The sequence below is a fragment of the Acanthopagrus latus genome, chromosome 23 (genome assembly GCF_904848185.1).
Source record: "Acanthopagrus latus isolate v.2019 chromosome 23, fAcaLat1.1, whole genome shotgun sequence".
NCBI classification, from domain to species: domain Eukaryota; kingdom Metazoa; phylum Chordata; class Actinopteri; order Spariformes; family Sparidae; genus Acanthopagrus; species Acanthopagrus latus.
The window spans coordinates 3,607,643-3,627,136 of NC_051061.1; the positions used below are offsets into that span (position 1 = coordinate 3,607,643).

The window sequence follows — 19,494 nt, forward strand, 5'->3', positions numbered from 1 at the left end:
GTGCTACATATCATCTCCATTTTTATTATAATTTGGTTTTATGGCAATAGACATCCTGTTTTAGAAATCTAAATAAATCCAAACCAGTACGCTGATGTTTTGATGGCAATTTCCGTTCTGCTTGGGATGAATACAAATCAAAAGATTTGCTTCCTCCATTATGGCCTGTCCATTGTGAGAAAAATGTCTCCGGCGCCTTCCAACGTTCACCCCTGTGTTGGGTTTGAAAGACTCCTTGTCTCAGCATCACGTCCGTAATTTAGCTTTTAACCTCAGGGGCTTGAAAGTAGAGGTGGGTAAAAATATCAATTCATCAGTGCATTACAGTATATTTTTTCCCAATTCAGTATCTATTCAGAAAATAGATACTGAATTGATTCAGGCAAGCAGTGGCCCACGACCACCCGCTGTCCCTCCACAGACGCCTCTTGGTCCTCGCCTCCAGTAGCTGGAGGCGCCTCGCCCAAGGGTCGGAGGGCGATGCGCTGCGGAAACACCGTCGGAGCTGTGGAGGAGGGTAGCCGATGTCTGACGCACCTCTCTTTCAGAAACTGTAAACTCCCGGTGAAGCTGGTCTCACCCTTGCCGCTGCACCGCGTGCCCGTGGGTAGCACTCTCCTCCGGGGAGAGAGGGGGGTTCAGTGTCAACGTGTTACCCCCTCGTGTCTAGCCGGAGGGCGGAGGGACCGGGGTTATGTCTATGTTTATGTCAGACAAAAATGTACCATGCAGTAACAGTATCCCTCTCCATCCTCCTCCTTTTTCGAAAAGAAGAAAGAGCAGCTAGAGATGGCAACTTTCTCCATGTCTGAGTGTTGGTCAACAATAATCTCTCTTTCTGTCTCCACCTTTCTTTTTTTTAAATATATATTTACCATAATACTTTGTTGACCTTACTCCCTGCTGCTGTCCTTTTCACCAGTCCTCATTGTTTCTACTTAACCTCATCCCATCTGCCTCAGAAAGCTGTATAGGATTTGTATGTGCATAGGTTGATGTATGAAGCTGTGTGTGTGTGTGCATGCGTCCGTGCACGTGTTGCACAAATGGAGGACTTGTTCAGCATCCAAGTGCTTGAAAATCAAAGTGGTACTGTTTTTTTCTCCCTTTTTGGCAGATTGCACAGGGCTCAGTTTTCATGACTTTCGCATGGTTGCTATGCAACCATATGAAGACGTTGGCAGGTTATTCATGTACATAGCTTTTCACACCTCCTCTCTCTTCCTCCTCATCCTTCCCTCTCCCTCTTCTTATTCGTTCCCTCTCAACTTCCCCCTGTTCCATTTCTCCCTCACATCCCTCTCCATCCTCCTACTTTCTCTAAAATGATCTGTTCCTACTTTAGCTGCTCTGCCTCTCCTCCCCTGTCATCTGTCTCCCATGCTGCTGCCTCCTCCCTGCCCTCCTCTTCTGTCCTGGTCTTGGCTCAGCCGCTGGCAAAGCTTACGGCATCCAAGGTCACCCATGCTGTGCTGTTGGTGTGACAAGTGGGCTGGTGTGTGTGTGTGTGTGTGTGTGTGTGTGTGTGTGTGTGTGTGTGTGTGTGTGTGTGTGTGTGTGTGTGTGTGTGTGCGTGCGTGCGTGCATGTGTGTTTATGTGTGTCCTCATCCCTACACAAATAATGTGTACTCATGGATGTGGATAAAAGCTTCTCTGTGTTGTTTTGCTCAGATGAATGCAATGATTTGTTTCATGCAGTTTCCCAATACAGCAGTACTGGTGTGTTTACGCGGCTGTCCTTATAGAGTGCATGCCTCTGTGTCCTCGTGTGACCCGCTTGTGTAACCGTCCCCTGAGATCATGTAGGCGGTGATATAGGAGGTCATATAAGAAGCGGAATAATATAGTTTTAAGCTCCACAAGATAGCCATGATATTGTCAGCTGCAGCAGAAAGTAACATGTTCAAGTCAATCATATGTATGTGTTCATATGGGCATATAAAAAAGGTTTCACAATGACCTGCAGTGAATGCAATGTACCCCAGTTGTGTGGGAGGATGCTGCGAAGTTGCAAAGCAAGAGAAAATGTTTTGTGGACTATAAATCTTCGCCTGTCTTTCCATCATCATGGTGGATGAATAGATAATAACTGACCTTTCAAACACACATTTGAAAATCAGGTATGTAATATTTTTCAGGTGTTAATGCTCTCATTTCCACTTCCTGTATATTTTGCTTCCTTGTCATGTTTCCTACAGCAGGAAATCATTTTTGTATCTCCACCTCATTTAGTCAACAGAACTGCTGCAGCTGTTTCGTCTTCTGTCTGCCTTTTGTTTATTTTCATGATTTGATAGTGTTGTAGCGTCAGTGTTTTGGTGCTGCAATTATTAATGCAAGCATTAAGGGATTTATTTAATTATTTTGAGGGCTACAACTTTGAATAAAGTGAAAACATTAACAGCCATTTTCAGAGTTTATGGCATTTTGTAGTACTCAGATATAAGCTTAATGAAATAACAATTGACTTTCCTATTAAGCTGCAAACTTCTGTCTCAAAGCAAACCACACACATCCTCCTTATCACTGGGCACAAGTCGCACTGGGTAAGATGTCCAGTGACATGGACTTTTTCCAGTTTTCGTTCTGTTCTCACAGCTGAGCCTCACTCAGCTTCACTTCAGTTCCCTTCTAGCCTCAGTCAGCTCACACTGTGCATACTGAATCTTGCGTCTTACCCCAGCTCATATCAGAGTCCCAAATGGAATGAGTGTAATTGAATGAGCCTCAGACTTCGCAGTGGGGGGCAAACTCCACATGTAACAGGGATGACATGAATGGAATATCAATGCATATCTAAAAGAGCATTGAATGTTGAAAAGAAAATTATGATTTATCATGTCTAAGGACTTTGGCTTTTTTTCATTATTTCTCAAGGTCTTTTATTATTCAAGATTGACCTTACTGTAAGCATGTTACTTGCTGCTGTCTAAATGACAGTAATGACCCCTACACCTTTCATATCAGACCTTTTCTATACAGCAACCAGCGACATTATTCTGAAAAATATGCAATTACACATTTGGTCTTTCTTTCTGCGAGGCATCAGTCGTGCATGTAAAAAAAAGAAAATAGATATACTTTGCTGCAGTCAAGCCGCAGGTGCATTTTTCCCCGCATTGGTTCACGCTGAGAGAGATGATCAAAAGAAGCCAGATGTGTTCAGCTGGCTTTAATGTGCTGTAGAGAAATGATACAGAGCGCAGATACATGAAGAGGATCCCATGAAAAAAGGGTATTTTACTTACCGTCAATAAAACACAGCCTTAATCGCCTACTTTATTTGAGTTCCATTGTCCATCCAGGATGTAAGTGTTTTTACAGGAAGCAAAGAAACGTCCACTTCCTATCTTTATAGTGTGCTGCTTCATTATGTTGGTGGGAAATGTGTTAAGTTCTGCATTGTAAAACCCATTTTCTTGGAGAACTGTTCATCTGAAAAGTTCATCTGGTTTATCATTGCCAGCACTGTATAATGCTCCCATCATTTTCAAATTATATTCTATGAGGTCTTAAAAGTCTATGATATGGTTTGGTGAATTGACATTGGCCTAAATTTAATTTCAAGATTGTCTGAATCAATGATAATGCCCTTTTTGAGACTATTAAGATTATGGATGCACAGCACATATTTCAACACATGATAACTTACAGTTACGAGCTACTCATGGCTGATTCTGACAAGATAACCAATAATCGCACATTTTTTGTGCTTTAAAAAGAAGTTCATAACCTGTAGTCTATGCACACCTGAGGCTAGGAAAGGCTTCGATGTAACGATAAAAGATGGATGGTTTAATATTCCATATCTCTCATACAATTTGGTGTGCAAAAGGATAAGGATAAGCCCCCCAAAAAATAATAGATTCAGTCATTATCTATTCACCCGCATGATGTTGAAAAGTGAAGGTTGTAGGCCACAGAACAATTTTGGAACTTCACAATAAAACAGCGCTGTAGCATTGTCCTGAACAACTGAAGCAGATGGGAGATTTGTTTGAAGAGGTAAAAAAAAAAAACAATTGGAAAAAAAGAGAACAAAAGGTACAGCTCATCCAGTGTAATTAGTCTCTGGAAGCCCTGAGTTCTAGTATTGATTTGAATAGATGCTATTTACACCTTTTTAAGCCAAAATGTTCACTGTAGCTGCCAAGCTAAAAGTGTACATGATGTGGGTGAGGTTGTAAATACTGTCTTTCTAAATCAGTTTTGGATATCAGGGGTTCTGCCTCAGTTGTTTAAGAGAATGCTGCGAAGCTGCAAAGCTCTCAGAATAATTTGTTGCCTATGAAACTTCAACCAACTTTCAGTCGACATTGGGGTGAGTAGATAGCGACTGTATTGTCATTATAAGATCAACTTATCATGTAAAACCATGGACTTACAATGAGAACTGGATACAGTGTCGGAGGCAAAAGCCCAGTTCTCTCTCTATGAAAGCTGCTCAGTAGCACACAAAGCCAAAAAGTTTCAAATTTCAGGGTCTAAAATTACCTGGAACCTCCACATGTGGGTCCTATGCAGCACACACATCAAAATGTGTCATTCTGTGGGTGTTGTGACGTTCAAAAAGATGCTTCTTTCACAGTAAAAACTTATAGGAAAATATATTTTTGGCCCCAATTCATCCCTTGATGTTGTAATTACGCACCTCTGCCATTTTGTTAAATTGGCTCAAAGCCTTGCCTTGAGGGCTTGGTTAAAACTAGTCCACCAACTCTCAGGCCCTTGTGGAACACATTTTACAAATTGTGACTGTGCTGTCTTCCTCTAATACTGAAAACCAACATCCACACTTGTGGCGACATGTTTGGCTCTCTAGTCTTCACTGCGTGACTCCAATCAGGTGCGACAGTCTCGCGTGTTTGGTGGATTGCAAACCAACTTTAAAGGTGCATACTACCATGTCCTCTCCCGGAGTGTGTAGATGCTGTACTTGCTGAGTCAGAGTTATGCTAAATGTTATTTTGATAAGACAACATTATCAAGAACATAGAGTTTCCTTTCCAGTTTGTATTATGCGCATGAAAAATGTTAAGTTTATCATTAATAGTGATTTTATGTGTGTTTTTTCTTGAACACTAATGTGGCTCAATGGGCATAACTATTGCTCAACACTGAGATTAGAGTATACAGTATGATATCCATAAAAATAATCAGTAGCACATTTTCCTCGATTTCATTGCATTTTCCTCACCAGCTCTCACTGCGCGATATGTTATTGATATCCTTTAGATAAAGGGGAAGAGATCAGTTTGCAGATTGGATGTTACATGAAGGAATGCTCCGCTCAGGCTCGAACAATGTCAGAGAAATATTCATTACACATCACTATCAGGAGCACCACACCTAAGCCAATGTGAAGACAAAGCTGCGATGTTATCAGCCTTTGTAACGGGTTACTGCCATCAAACTATGGGATCTTCTGTACTGTTAAACAGGCTTGACTAGCTTGATAGGATCACATGCTGTCTCATTGTTTGTCATAGTTTCACATATCCATAATAACTTAGAGCCAGTATAAGCAATGCTTTGTCACCACAGCGCTCTGCAGTGCCACACAGTGACTAACAAAAATGTGATCCTAATTTTACAGCCCAGCCGCTTTCCAAATTAAAAAATGCACGGATGCAAAGTGGATCTTCATGCCTGATAAATTCACTTTCAGTTAATTCATTTCAACATATTAATTTCTTTTCTTTTTCTTTCTTTTTCTTTTTTTTTTTTTAGCTTTTCATGGCAAACATGTTGTTGTTTTAGTAAAAGCTGCTGAGAACAGATAATTTAGCATGGTGGGTTTGGTGCAGAGTAACATTGCACTGCTAAGGACGAGAGAAGGTCTCACACACACACACACACACACACACACACACACACACACACACACACACACACACACACACACTCTTGGCTGAGTACCCTCTGTTGTTACTGCAGAGTGTGCGTAGGCTGGTTGTGGGTGTTTTCTAGGCTCAGCACCCCATCCACATCCAAAATCAAAGGAGAAAAGAGTCATGAAAAAAAGAGTCCTAGATACACTGCACTGTATGACCTAACCCCTACCTGCTGCCAAATATTGAGCCAGAGCTTCAGCCAAGAGGCTGTGCTTACTACAAACACACACACACACACACACACACGCACGCACACACACACACACACACATGCGTGCGCTCACACACGCACACACATATGCATTCACACTGTTTCAGGTCAGTGTGCCAGTGTCTTGGTATTAAAAAACAAGTCAGCAGGTTCAGAGGCAATGAAACATTAGTGTGATATTTTATTGATGCCTGGAGGGTAACTTCCCTTTTTAGTTTCCTGCCTGGTCTCTGAGGTCAAAGGTCACAGTCAGATACAGAACAACAACCGGCAGTCAGCCGACTCACTTGCCAACCAGGCCTATAACCCCTCCATTGGAATCCAACAATCTTTATTATGCAGTAACAATGTGCAAAATTTGCTTAATATAGAAAAGGTTACAGTAAAATACATTTAGTCCATGAATAAAATGATATTGTTATTTCCTCCAGCTGTGGTGAAAAAGCTGGGCAGTGTAGTTCATCGCAAATGCTGGGGTAAATGGTGCATTTCTTAGTAACTATTTGCGGTGGGCAATGGAACAATGTATAACATTGTTTAAGTGTATCTGCTTTCAGATTTGTTAGTGAGTCTGGACTGAAGTGGTGGACCTACTTACTGACAGGCATTGCCATACATAGAGCATAGCCACCTGCATGGTCAAAAAAAGATTTTCAAATGACATTACTGTGATATAGGATTATTTATACCCTTGCTACTCATTTTACTGTGCAACCTCATAGATGGGTTCTGCTCCATGGCAGAAATGGATAATATTCAGCACCAAAGGCATTGCAGAAAAATACTTATTTGAATCAATTCATTGCTGGCTTTGCTCTTTTCGTGAAATCTTTTAAGATTTGAAAAAGTGTTGAGGATTTTCAGCCTTAAATTTGATCCTCTTAGAAGGATAGATTACCCCTCTCCTTCTTTTCTTTCTCTCTCTCTTTACGACATCCAAATGGTCGTTCATTTTGTTGACGGATGGTGTTATTTTTTTTATTTATTTATTTATTTATTTTTCCATTTTCACAGCTAATTTGGCAGGCAACCAGGCATAAACTCAAGGTTTCTTTTGCATTCTGACACTGTATATCTGGTGAACGACCGATAGCAGCCTGTACTGTGCATCTGTCACTGTAGCTAATGGGGGAGGGAAGTCTTCTTTTCCCTCCTGCTTACAGAATGATGCATACTGTACAAAGTGGTTCTTTCCTCTCATCCCCGCTCGTTCTCCTGCCGTCTTCCTTCAGAAGATTAATCTTGATGTCTCTTTGATTTGGCGTTTCCTGCTGCAGCTTAATTAGCCCCTCTGCTGAGTTCTCATTTGTTTGCCTTGGAGGCTCCGGTGTGTTGAGGAGCAGAGACTAGGAGTGTGGTGGTTTTTGTTGTTGTTCTTGCCACAAATATACGTGAAAGGAGGGCAAAGAGGCCAAAATGAACCTTGACATACTGTGCAGGCCTGATACAGCGGTGGTTGACGTTTTGAACAGACCTTCATTAATATCCTTGTGTGTTTGCCTCTGTGGAGGTGGCACAGGCCCCCATGGAATTTGATTGGCCAGCCCTGGGTGCCCTCTCGGCAAGAGTGAGAAGGCCCTAGGTAGCTGGCCTTTCAGGATTGGGGATACATTACTGATGAATGAAATGACTTAACATTTCGTGTTGGAGGGTCAATCAAAAGAGGCACAGAAGCACAAGCTTTTTACAGAGACCTTAAATGACCACAAAGAGACACAACAGGACAACATAAGGACTACAAAGATACAAAAACACAACAGAGACACAAAATGAGACCATAAACCTATTAGGGAACTGTTTACTGTGGTAATAAATAGGTCAGAAGTGGGATCATTTTCTCATAAGCTTACATTGGACGAGCCTTCTTTTGGGGTGGATTTTATGTCTATGTTCTGTCAGAGTCTATGGGTGTAGGTTATTTGGAGTCACATATGGCAGCTTTAGATGATTATTATTGTTATCTATATTTCATATAGAATAGTTTGAGCTACCTTTGTTTCCCTTTACATTGAATATACCATGTCACCTATTATGTTCCAGGGTTTAGATATATTTATTTATATTTAGAAAAATGTTTCCCACCTCTTTGAATCTGTGACCCAGTCTGCCCCCGCCCCACTCAAAAGTCTCTAAACCTGCCCCAAGCAGGTGGGTGTAAAGTTTGGGCATGTCTCGGTTTAATTAAATTTTTAAGTGAGTCTGTGAGTGTAGGACATTGTGCATCTGCCTGTCCAATTCCCTGTTAATGTATCGACAAGTGGTGCCAGCAGTGTTTAGAGTGCTTGAGCCTTGAGACATGCAGACAGAGGGCATTCAGATAAAAAGGTAGAGAGTGAGACTTAAAAAGTGAGGACAGACCTCAACTCTCATAGTTGCTTTGATTGTGACCACTTAAAGTGCAGTGAAGCCTCCAACTGTCTGTTTGTATGTACATGTGTGTGCATGTGTGTGCATGTGTCATAAGCATGAATCTATCTTGTGTTTGTATGCAGAGAAAAAGTCACAAGATGTACGTGTTCACGACAAAGACCAAAACCAAGAGCAGCTTGCACAGATGGAGGAAGATTAACATGGAATGTGTGTGTGTGAGTGTGAGTGTGTGTGTGTGTCTGTCTGTACATTTTGTGAATTCAGATGTGGATGCCAACAATAGATTGTTCACTCACTCGCTGCTTTGCATACTGAACAAGTGCTCTAGCTTTTGTTATAGCAGAATCAACGTGTTTGTATGAGAGCACCATCAGTGCTGCAGAGCCATTGTAACATTGAAACACACTGTGCAACATTCGACATGTTGCAGCGTGTTTTTGAACACATCTTTTATCAGTATGCATTTAATTATAGCCACTTAGGAGTATTATTGTTGAGGGTACAGTATGTACTTCACGGTGACGCCACATCTAATGTACTGTAATTACAGTGGAAATGCATCATTTTGATAGTGGTGTAATTTTGGAAACCAACCAAGTTACACAGGTGGAAAAAAGCACCAGCACAAACCCATTCATTCTGCCCATCCATTCTCTACACTGGGGAGCGCATCACCAGTCATTTAACTTCATTTTTAACATATATGTACTTAAATCATTGAGACTATAACATTTTCAACAAAAAGCACACCCTACAATACGCCTGAATTTACTGGGAAAATCTTAGCATGCGATGCCCGTCCATCAGGAGAAGAACACATAAAAAAAAAAAAAAAAACAATACATTTACATCCAAAGATAAAGCAGGCTTTCTAAATGACCTGATGTTTTATCTTCCTTTATCTTTTTATACCAGGAAAACACTCTGTGTTCAGGGATCTAGTCTACCCTTTTTTCTCTACCATCCTTGAACCATCTCGAAAATCAATTTGAACCACCCTGAAGTGAATGTAAACTGTACTGCAACCAAAATGTTGTTTCTTTACTTTGTTTTCATCTATGGTTATTCGTAAAAAAATAATTAGCATTCAAAGTACTTTTACCTCCAAATTGTACTTAGCTAAAGCCATTTATTTACTAAGGTAAGCACCCTTGTTGACAATGCCTACACTTTTGAGGACCTTCCATCCATCCATCATCTGTACACATTATATGTACGCCGCTTAATCCTCTGCAGGGTCGCGGGGGGGCTGGAGCCTATCCCAGCTGACTTAGGGCGAAGGCAGGGGACACCCTGGACAGGTCGCCAGTCTATCGCAGGGCTACACATAGAGACGAACAACCACACTCTCATTCACACCTACGGACAATTTAGAATAATCAATTAACCTCAGTATGTTTTTGGACTGTGGGAGGAAGCCGGAGTACCCGGTGAAAACCCACGCTTGCACAGGGAGAACATACAAACTCCAACCGGGACGCGAACGGGAGATCTTCTAGCTGTGAGGCAGCAGTGCTAGCCACTGGGCCACTGTGCAGCCCTTTTGAGGACCTTGTGAAACTTTAAGTTTTGTTCTGATAAATTGAAATCTGTATGATGAAGACAGAAAGGAAGTAATGTCTGGTTCACACTCTATCTGGACCTGCATTAAAGAATTGAGGATGTTCTGCCCCCCTCAAAAAGGCCTCCTCAGTCCTGATTGGCTGGTGGGGAGTGTCAGGTATTTAACTATATATTTAACTATCTATTAACGTGTTTCCTCAAATGCTTTGTTGTTAAGTCTGAAAAACTTGATTTGTCTTTAAGTTATCAAACTGAGTCTCAGTATTTGACTGTGAATAGAGACCCAGAGGTCACAGACTCAGTCTGTGAGAAGGGACACCCTCGGTCAAGCTCAGTAATAATAGCAATAATAATATTTCTCTGTGGTCATACTCTAACCTGTCTGTGTGTTTTGTCTTCTGTAGGCGGAGCCCCTGAGGAACACCTACCTGTGCATGTTAAGAGGCAGAGCCAAGCGTCGACTGTTTCAGATGGACACAGGGAAACCACCAGCATTCTATTTCAAAAGGCATAAGATGGAAGAAAAAACTCGAGTCTGATACAACACAGTTTGACCTCCCACCGTCCTCTCCTCTTTCTCCGATCCAGAAAACCTCGCCTGCTTTCTACCTCCCAGAGAACTAGAAAAGGACACAAACAGCAATTTATTATCTGTCTCAGTTCCTTTTTGTTTTTGTGCAACACTTCTCCATTTACCTCAGGGATTTTCTCCCACTGCCTACCTCCTCCACCGAATCAGCCAACCCAGTGAGAGGAACACACCTGTGACCTCTCACTGCCGTTACCGTGACAACCTGTATTGCCTCTCAAGCTCTCTTCACCGCAACCGTGACGAGCAGCAACGACCTTGGACCTCTTACCACCTGCCAGCTCAGACATGCTCGCTACCTAAACTGTACGGATCCACACTTGCAGCCAGTCTAGTTGTTACTGGAAGGAAAAGTATCATATTGCCAGAAAGGCAGCTACACACTGACAATAGCCTCACGCTTCAATATGATAAACCTGGCAGGCAACTATATACCTCCACAATAGCCTCACACTTCAATACAATATACTTGGCAGGCAACCATATACCTCAACACTACTGACTCTAGACAGACAGTCAACAGAAGGGAACTTTTCAGTAACAGCATTCGCTATCCTGGTGCTTCAGTCCACCAAGTGAGTAAGACATCCTCACTAGCCTGGTGCTTCAGTATACTCAGTAAACAACTCACTTCAGCATCTTCCATTTGCCTTAGAGGCGGGAGAATAGCGACAGTAGCCAGGGAGGCCTCTGGAGAAGCAGGGCGAGAGACTCAGGAGTATTGCCTGGCAGGCAACTTCACTTCACTGGCTTCTCAGAAAATTACATCATACGCAAGCTTTCGTGATCTAAAAGGTAGCATAAATCAGCAATTGCCCGCAAGGCCTTCAGAAGTCACAGAAGAGACGTTCCTCCTGCCTTGGGCTCCTCCGGAGAAGTCAAACTACCCGCGGAGCAGGGGAAGTTCTTTGGGACCTCATCAGCTTTTCATAGTCTGGGGGCGAGCCACAAAGAATAAAGAAGTTCCTGGCAGATTTCGCTTCACGAGAATACCCATATTGTGTGACAGTGAGGAGAAAAGGAGGGAAGCAAGCCGCAAGAGTGAAGAGAAGAATGCAGTGGTGAGTTCCTCTTGCTTATTTTCTACACTTGTTTATCAGCATGTTCTCTTTTCATTCTTCCTTTTCTCCTCAGTTACATTGTATATCAAAGAGTACAAGAAAGCTTTTCATGTTTTCATTTCTTATCTTCTCATTTAGATGGATCACTAACTGACATTTCAATGGCATTTCTGGCTTATTAGATGGTCCAGCGTGGAGACAGACAGGAGATTAAGAGAGATGGAAAAAAAATGCTTTGCGAAAAGGTCATTCACTGAATTTGAACTCTCTCACAATAACACACATCATGGCAGAGAAACCTCATACAGAAGAGACTTTGCTTCAAATAAAGTATCCGGGAAGCTTGCAGCAACCCTAAGTTGTTATGATATGTAAACTTATGAATCAGTTCTTCTGATTCTCATGCTTTAGTTGGTGCCTGTCAGTGGTGAACGAGGTTTGACCTGATGACTATTCTGAGTCATTTCCTGCATATATGGACGCCAGTCTTCATTATGCGCCTAGAGTAAAACAAACAGACATTCATGGTCCCTGAGGAGACTGACTTGTATTCTCTGACCTTTCATCCTGATCAGCAGGTGTTAGCATGCCAACACTAATCTAAGATGGTTAACATACTGTTGCACATATTATATTAAAGTCACCATATTGGCATTATCACTATGAACATGTTAACATGCTGACATTTGTTATTTAGCTCAAAGCACCTCTTTGTATAAATATGGCCTCACAGAGGTGCTAGCACAGCTGTCTAGGCATGTTGTACTACCTTGTTTGAAATCATACATTATACACACTAAACTATGAGCTCTTATTGTGAGATTTCACATCCTTTGTAATTACAAGGCCTTTTTGGTGGTGTATCTCGTGTGTACAATTAATCCGCAGGTGTACATCTTCTCTTGAGTCCAAACCAAAAAACAAAATAGCATTCCATAAAAGCCAGGAAGATTGATTGAGTTGCAGAGAGTTAGGTCGGTATTTGTTTCTGATTGGCACTAATACTGTTTGAACACTGTCTAGTGTAAAACTTAGCTTTTCACTTTCTCAGTGTTGTGACTTCAGCTAGCTCCACTGGTTACAACACTCAGTGCAACTAATAGTGTGCATGTATTGATTTACTAGCAATCTGACAGACAGCTTTTAGATGGATTGCCACTTTTTTAGACATTCAATCTCCAGAGGATTGAATCTTGCTGACTTTGTTGATCCTATGACTTTTTTTTCCAAGCTACCTTAAGGCTGACATTTGGGATTTCTAGTATTATATCTCAGCAAATATCGGATGGATTGTCATGAACAGACATGACGTCACTGGTACAGGTACAGGCATTCATGAATTGCAGTCACAGACTTTTGGTCCAAATTTGAATCGGTGCTGTACTTTGGTTTATGACTAATTACCAAAACAAAACAGGAGACTTTCCCTCAGTCTTAGTTGTACTTTTTTGTGCTAATAGGCAAGTGTTAAATGTTAACATGGTAATCTGAGATGATCGTTATAACACCACTGCATGCTGTAGACTTCTGCATATTAATGTTGACATTATGAGCATGCTGACATTAGCATTTAGTTGAAAGCACTATTGTTTCCTCAGTTACTGTTGTCATATCAAACCCCTTAAAACTGCCCAAGTGAATGAACTTGGAAGGATCATAGGGAAGAAGCAGAGATTAATACAGCTGCCAAGTTATGGAATCCATGCAAACTCGATTGGATAAATCTGTATCATGCACCAAACGAAGACGTGTACAGTCCAATGAGAACATCAGGGCACCACATGAGGGGAAAGACGATGCTAGTGGCCTAGATTTCCAAATTATCTAAGCATTGTGATCCCTATTCAGTGACTTTAAATCCAGAGCAGCTTTTGCTTCATCATAAGACGAGTGATGAGATTACAGCTTGGAAATAATGCATAGCACTGCTGCTGCATATTAACTCTGTTCTTTGAAAATACACTGGTATAAGACAGGACTTTTGTAATTTGGCCACATGCTGTTCCTTGTTTGATGCTGTTTAAAGACAAGGAGAAGGAGTGTGGTGTAAAGCAGGAACTTAGAGAGGTAGATGATTGATGGGTGGCCGAAGAGTCATCTCAGAAGTTGTGTGAAGAATATGGACAGACTCACTTTGAGAGTTAACTCGAATGCGTCAGTTTTGTGCAGAGGTATACATGATACTAACCACTCTTGAGCTCTGGATTTATTATGTTCAGGAATTCAACCAGCTGTTTTCTTTACGGAGACAATCCAACAACAATCTTTCCTCCAAATCATGTTTTGGTTCAGAGTGTGCAGCGGAGGAGCTCCTCGCAGACAGGTCTGTTATTGATGTGTTCGTGAGAGAGAGAGAGGAGGGGGGGGAGGGATGGACTGAGCCAAATCAATGCGCAGTGCGGAGCTCTACGGTGAAATAAGATTTTCTCCATTTTCAAAAGCAAAAGAAGTAGAGAATTAATGGCCAGTGGTCAACATTGTGATTTTGTGCGGCCACAACAGACTCAATGTATGGACAGCACTGAAGAGTAACGCAGAGATTACAGCAGGAGACAGAAAATGTCCAAGACTCACCTCAGACACCCTCTGTCCTCTCCCTCCATCCCTCCCTCCCTCAGTTACACAGAGGGAGTCACACGTGTATTAGCCTCCATCATTGACAGTCTCCTCACATCATAGCGCCAAAAGTTGTTCCCGCCCTCTGCTTCGTGTTGCCACAGCAACGCATATCCTTCCCCAGCCACCTGTGGCTCAGATATGGCGTGACATATAGAACGCAGAGCTCACGTCGACCAATCAGATCACCGACTTGTTTGTGTTCCAGTGCGTGCATGTGTGCACATGTGTGCATGTGTGTGTCTGGCCCAGTCATGTTTTTAGAAGCGCTGTCTTACTTGGACCAATCAGAAGGCTTGGTAAAATGTGCGTCGCTGGAAACATACATATACTGCTAAGTGGCCCGGTTGTTCGGCTGCCACATTAAAGGGCACATGGGGCCGACAGGAGCTGCATGAGATCTCATTATCTCATTGTGTGTGCTCAGGTACATGACATTAGAGCACTGAATGAGTCATCATTGGGCTGTTAGAGTATTGCTGCAATCATGCTGTGTGCGTGTGTGTGTGTCTGTGTGTGACAGGTGGGTGCTGTTCCACTCAGTGTGTGCTGGGTTCATGGAGAACTTCTGTTCACCAGTGATAGAAAGCAGTGGTCCAAAGTTCATTTTCAGCAGACATAGACTGACTCATGTTGTGAAAGCTGGACAAATCTTGGAATTAAAGGGCAGGCACTGATGGATTGGCAGGTTTGTTGATTGTGTTCACCTTTATTGGTACTGTATATTTTGGATAAAGTCAAGCGTGAAAAAATCAAACTAATACCATTCACATCTCACGTCTGTTCATTATGTCTTCAGCTGGAACTGGGATATGATTAGTTTAGCTTAACATAAACTGGAGGCAGGGGAAAACCTCTGGCCGCAGACCGACTTCTAATAGGTGTGGAAGGGTGGTTATTATGTTAACTCAGGATTACCAAGAAAGGTGAGGTTACTCAAACATTAGGCATTGAACTTATATTTGTTCAAGTGTTCTGGTGGGATGAGATTGATGAGCGTCTCGTTGCAGCGCACAAGAAGGTGGTGTTGTGAAACAGTGTTCATGCATAGTAGACGTATAAGATGTCAGAAACAAAAGCGTTTTAAACCTTACCCGGGGGTCAATGAATTTTTCTCGACTCTTGCTCCACACTTACAGAGACTATTCAACATTTTTTTATCTTTCTTGCTGAGAATTACGTGAGAATATTGACACCACCCTAAAGTCTGCACAGTAAAGATGAACCTGCCAGGAGCCAGCTTGCTTTTAACTTGAAATTTTGTAAAAATTAAACAAACATGATCATACATGTTAATTAGTGAGCTTTAGAATTGCTGGTTGGCAGATTTTGACAGAATCAAGCAAGCTGTTGGTGTTTGATCTTCTACCTGTACCCTGTTTGATCACACTACTGCAGCGTTCTGTTATTATGCAGTAGTTCCTGACGTTATTTTTGTTTCCTTGGGGCGTACTTTTATCATGACGCTGGCTTTGTTATCTAATTGGTAGTTGCACACATTGCAATTTGGAATCTTTTTAATTTGACCTCTTTTGAGTGTTACTCCATTGTCACTGTTATTTCTTGGCCAGAGCATCCCTGTTAAAACATGCATGATATCACTTTGCTCAAAAGTAGGCCAGCCTCGTAAAATAAGACTTTTTTTTTGCTCAGTGGTTCACTGCAAAATTAAAGCGTGGGCAGTTCTTATGCATGGTATCATTTGATCATTGGAGCGTTGCAAACAGGCTGTGTTTGCAAACAGGCAGTGAGTGACAAGGGAGACGGAGGGAGACAGAGCAGCAGTGGTCGTGCAAGCTACATAGTAAGTGAAAAGTGAGCAGCTGCATCACAACAAAGCAGTTAATTCGAGAAATAAAACGTTTTTCAGTCATATGAATGTCATATCTCAGTCTTTGAAACATGAATTCACTGTTTTGGATTCTGCTGTATACGCAGTATTCTGGCAGCTTTCAGTCTAGAAGAGAGACTCCTCTTTGTCATGGCTGTCATTAGTGTGTTGTGTGAGGGGCAGGGCAGCTCTCTCAGCCTGCACACACACTTTTAGAGACCCTGCTCTGATGACAGTGCGCTCCAAATCTAATTAAACACGGCAGACAGTGCGTAAGGGTGCTAACGCAAGAAACCCTTCCCAAGATCTTGCGAAGGTGCATCACTCAGGCCTACGTATGGTGGAAGAAGTTGCAGACTGGATTGAGGCTACTTTTTGGTCTTGAATATAATTTGAAGTCCAAAAGAAATTAAAAAGTGATGCAGTTAAAAGGAGTTTTACTGCACAGCTAGGAATAATCAGGTCATAAATAAACCTAAAAATTAAAAGTGATTAAAACGATATGAAAAAAAAATGATAAAACAAACTTAAAATGTAATATAATAATGTAAAATTATAATCTCAAGTAAAACTTTGAAATGCAAAAGCTTAAATGGAAATACTCAAACAAATAATTTGTTAAAATGAAACAGTAAATAGTCATGACAAGTAAGACAAGGGAATATTAAATGTGTTACGCAGAATGGGGAATAGTTACACTTAAATGGGAATTGTTGATTAAATCAGGGAGATATAATAGATAATATATATTAGGCTGCACCTGTCTTACTAGTAAGCAACATACACAGACTGTAACATATGTACTGTTACAATGATACAATAACCTATATTTAATGCTGAGCTTTTAAACAAAAGAATGCCAATTTAAAGGAACAATTTGCAGCAATTTAAATGTCTTCATCACTTGTTTATTAGCCATATGTGAGTGGATTGTACTGGGCATGAAATATGACATCTTCCCAGTCTCTCGGCAGGCCTTTGGACGTTTTGGTGACTTTGTTTAATGCTGCTGGACTCACCATTGCATATGATCTAAGTTATTAAAGAAAAAAAAATAAAGTTAACTGAGCCAACGAGTTTGCTGACCTTGCAGTTTTTTCAAAGGTCGTACCACTGACTCCCTTTTATAATTGTCCACACACCAGCTCTCCTTTGTGCACCACTTTTTATTCCGACAACAGAGGTTCATTAAAAAATGTTCCCCTCAAAGGTCAGCTCTCTGTAGACTGTGTCAGTGGTATGGAATTATAGGTCAAGGTTCAGATAAGCTACAGTCTATGCACAACATTTATGTGTATTAATTTGGCCTCCTCAAGCGGATCCTGTCAGTGTGTCAAATGCACTTATCCCGATTATTTATTTCTTAGCTGCGCTAGAGAGCAATACAAGCAACAGTCTGTCCTTGGGTAGCCTGAAAGGCACTATATACATTAAATGTATTATTATTAACATTCTGCCTGTTGGGGTCCAGAACTTTGTGAACTCTTTGTACTCCTGTCACTGATCCGTATGGCCTTGATAAGCTTGACTGAAACAAGACAATCAGTACTGTAGATATAGGACTAATGTGTAAACTGTTCAGGCAATCAACCTGCAAATCCCTATGAGTGTCTTTATAATCCCTTGGTGGAGCAGAACAACTTGTAGGACATATAAGAATGAAGACCCAGCAGCAATTCAGAGCCTTTTACAACATGCAACACAAAAGATAATAAAAGGTTATTTGCTGAGAAGCTTTTTGTATACCACCGCTGAGCTGTAATCATTGTTGGGTCTACTACCATTTATTCTCAATACAGCTGATGTTTTGTGGGGGATAAGGTGAGAGGTAGTGGAATCTCTTCAACTGAGAACGCTGTCCATACACTTAAAGTATTAGTTGCTTTATTGTGTTTTAGCTGTTTGTGGCCCAAAGAAAGGCTTATTTTTACAAACACAGTATACGTTATATTCTAGATTCTGCCTGAACAAGGCTGAACAAACCTGATCCGCCACAACAAACCACATACAGTTGATGTGAATAACATTGTTCATCCTGTTATAATCAAATGTTCTGCTGGGAAACCTTGGGTCCCTGCATTCATGTGCACCACCCATCCAAGCACGTTTGTGGATCAAGTACAACCACTCATGGCAACGGCAGTCCCTGATGGCAGTGGCCCCCAAAGCAGGACAATGTGCCCTGACCCACAATAAAAACTACTTAGGAATGGCTGGAGGAAGCATAACAAAGAACCAAATTCTCTAATTCCCAATCCAATCGAGCATCTGTGGGATGTACTAGAACACTTTCGAGCTTAAGTTTTAAACCTCTAGACTTTAATATAAATGAATTGCTCAGTGTATTGAAACAGTCAGGAGCATTTGCAGTGAGCTGGCTGAAGGAGTTTAACTGCATTGTTAAACTACATCTGTGGGCAAAGCAACCAGGACTTAAATCTTGAAAATTTTACAGTTAAGCAGCTGCCTCCCTCTTTGAATATCTCACATTTGTTTCTTGGTATATTTTATAGAATATAATCTTTTTTACCTGCTCCCCAGACATATGATGCCTTGTTCAGTTTTGTACAGACCCTGAGAAGCTTGAGGAAATTTGGAAGGTCGTAAATACTTCTGGATGTGATGTGTTAAATCAGTAAGAATCCATCCAAGATTTGACTAAATCAGGATATCATAGGCCCCTAATGCCAATCTTGTTATCTGGGATGTCCTGGATTTCACAAGCCGTTAATTCGTAACTAATTTAAACAGAAGATCTACAAGAAGAGTGTGACTTGATGGCATGAGGGAACTTTACAACAGCTTGACTTGATCCTGTTAGGGTTGGGCAAGTTCAAGTTATCATCAAAATCTAAGATTCCAGAGTTCAACTAAAAAATGCCACCCATCAGGGATTCAGCAATAAACAACAAAAGAGAGAGTCTGATGGTCCAGTCTGTCCAGAGTAAAAACCTCTTCCCAAGCAAATCAGTATAGGGTGAAAAAAAAAAAACAACATCTGAAACATCATCAGAGTTACTGCCGATACCAGTTACTTGATCATGTTCATGCACACAAGTGTATTGAGGTGCAGGACCTGCGTGAAGAAGAATCGCAGATCTTGATTTGATTTTGATTATTAAAACTGACACCACATTTCAATAGATTTTCAAAATCCTGATATCGGCTCTATACGATAAAGCCAAATATAACGTAAGCCCATTTCCAAGCTTCTGTTGATTGCAGTCCAGATGTGACTGGTATCAATAAAACCCCATCATACCCATTTTTCACAAAAAACACATTATAATTGAAATGTAGGGTATTCCTTAACGTAAATGATGCTGTAGAAAACGTGAAACTCTCTACTGCCTGGATT

General features: G+C 41.3%; 1 protein-coding gene across 5 annotated transcripts in view; it reads left to right on the top strand.

The window, feature by feature from the left end:
• The window catches only part of LOC119013385 (thyroid hormone receptor alpha), a 97,187-nt gene that overhangs the window by 23,411 nt on the left and 54,282 nt on the right, over window positions 1-19,494 (top strand). For all 5 annotated transcript variants that reach the window (XM_037087855.1, XM_037087861.1, XM_037087858.1 and 2 more), the window contains one exon: window positions 10,444-11,689. The gene's annotated coding sequence lies outside the window, so the exon portion shown is untranslated. The remainder of the gene's footprint in view (window positions 1-10,443; window positions 11,690-19,494) is intronic.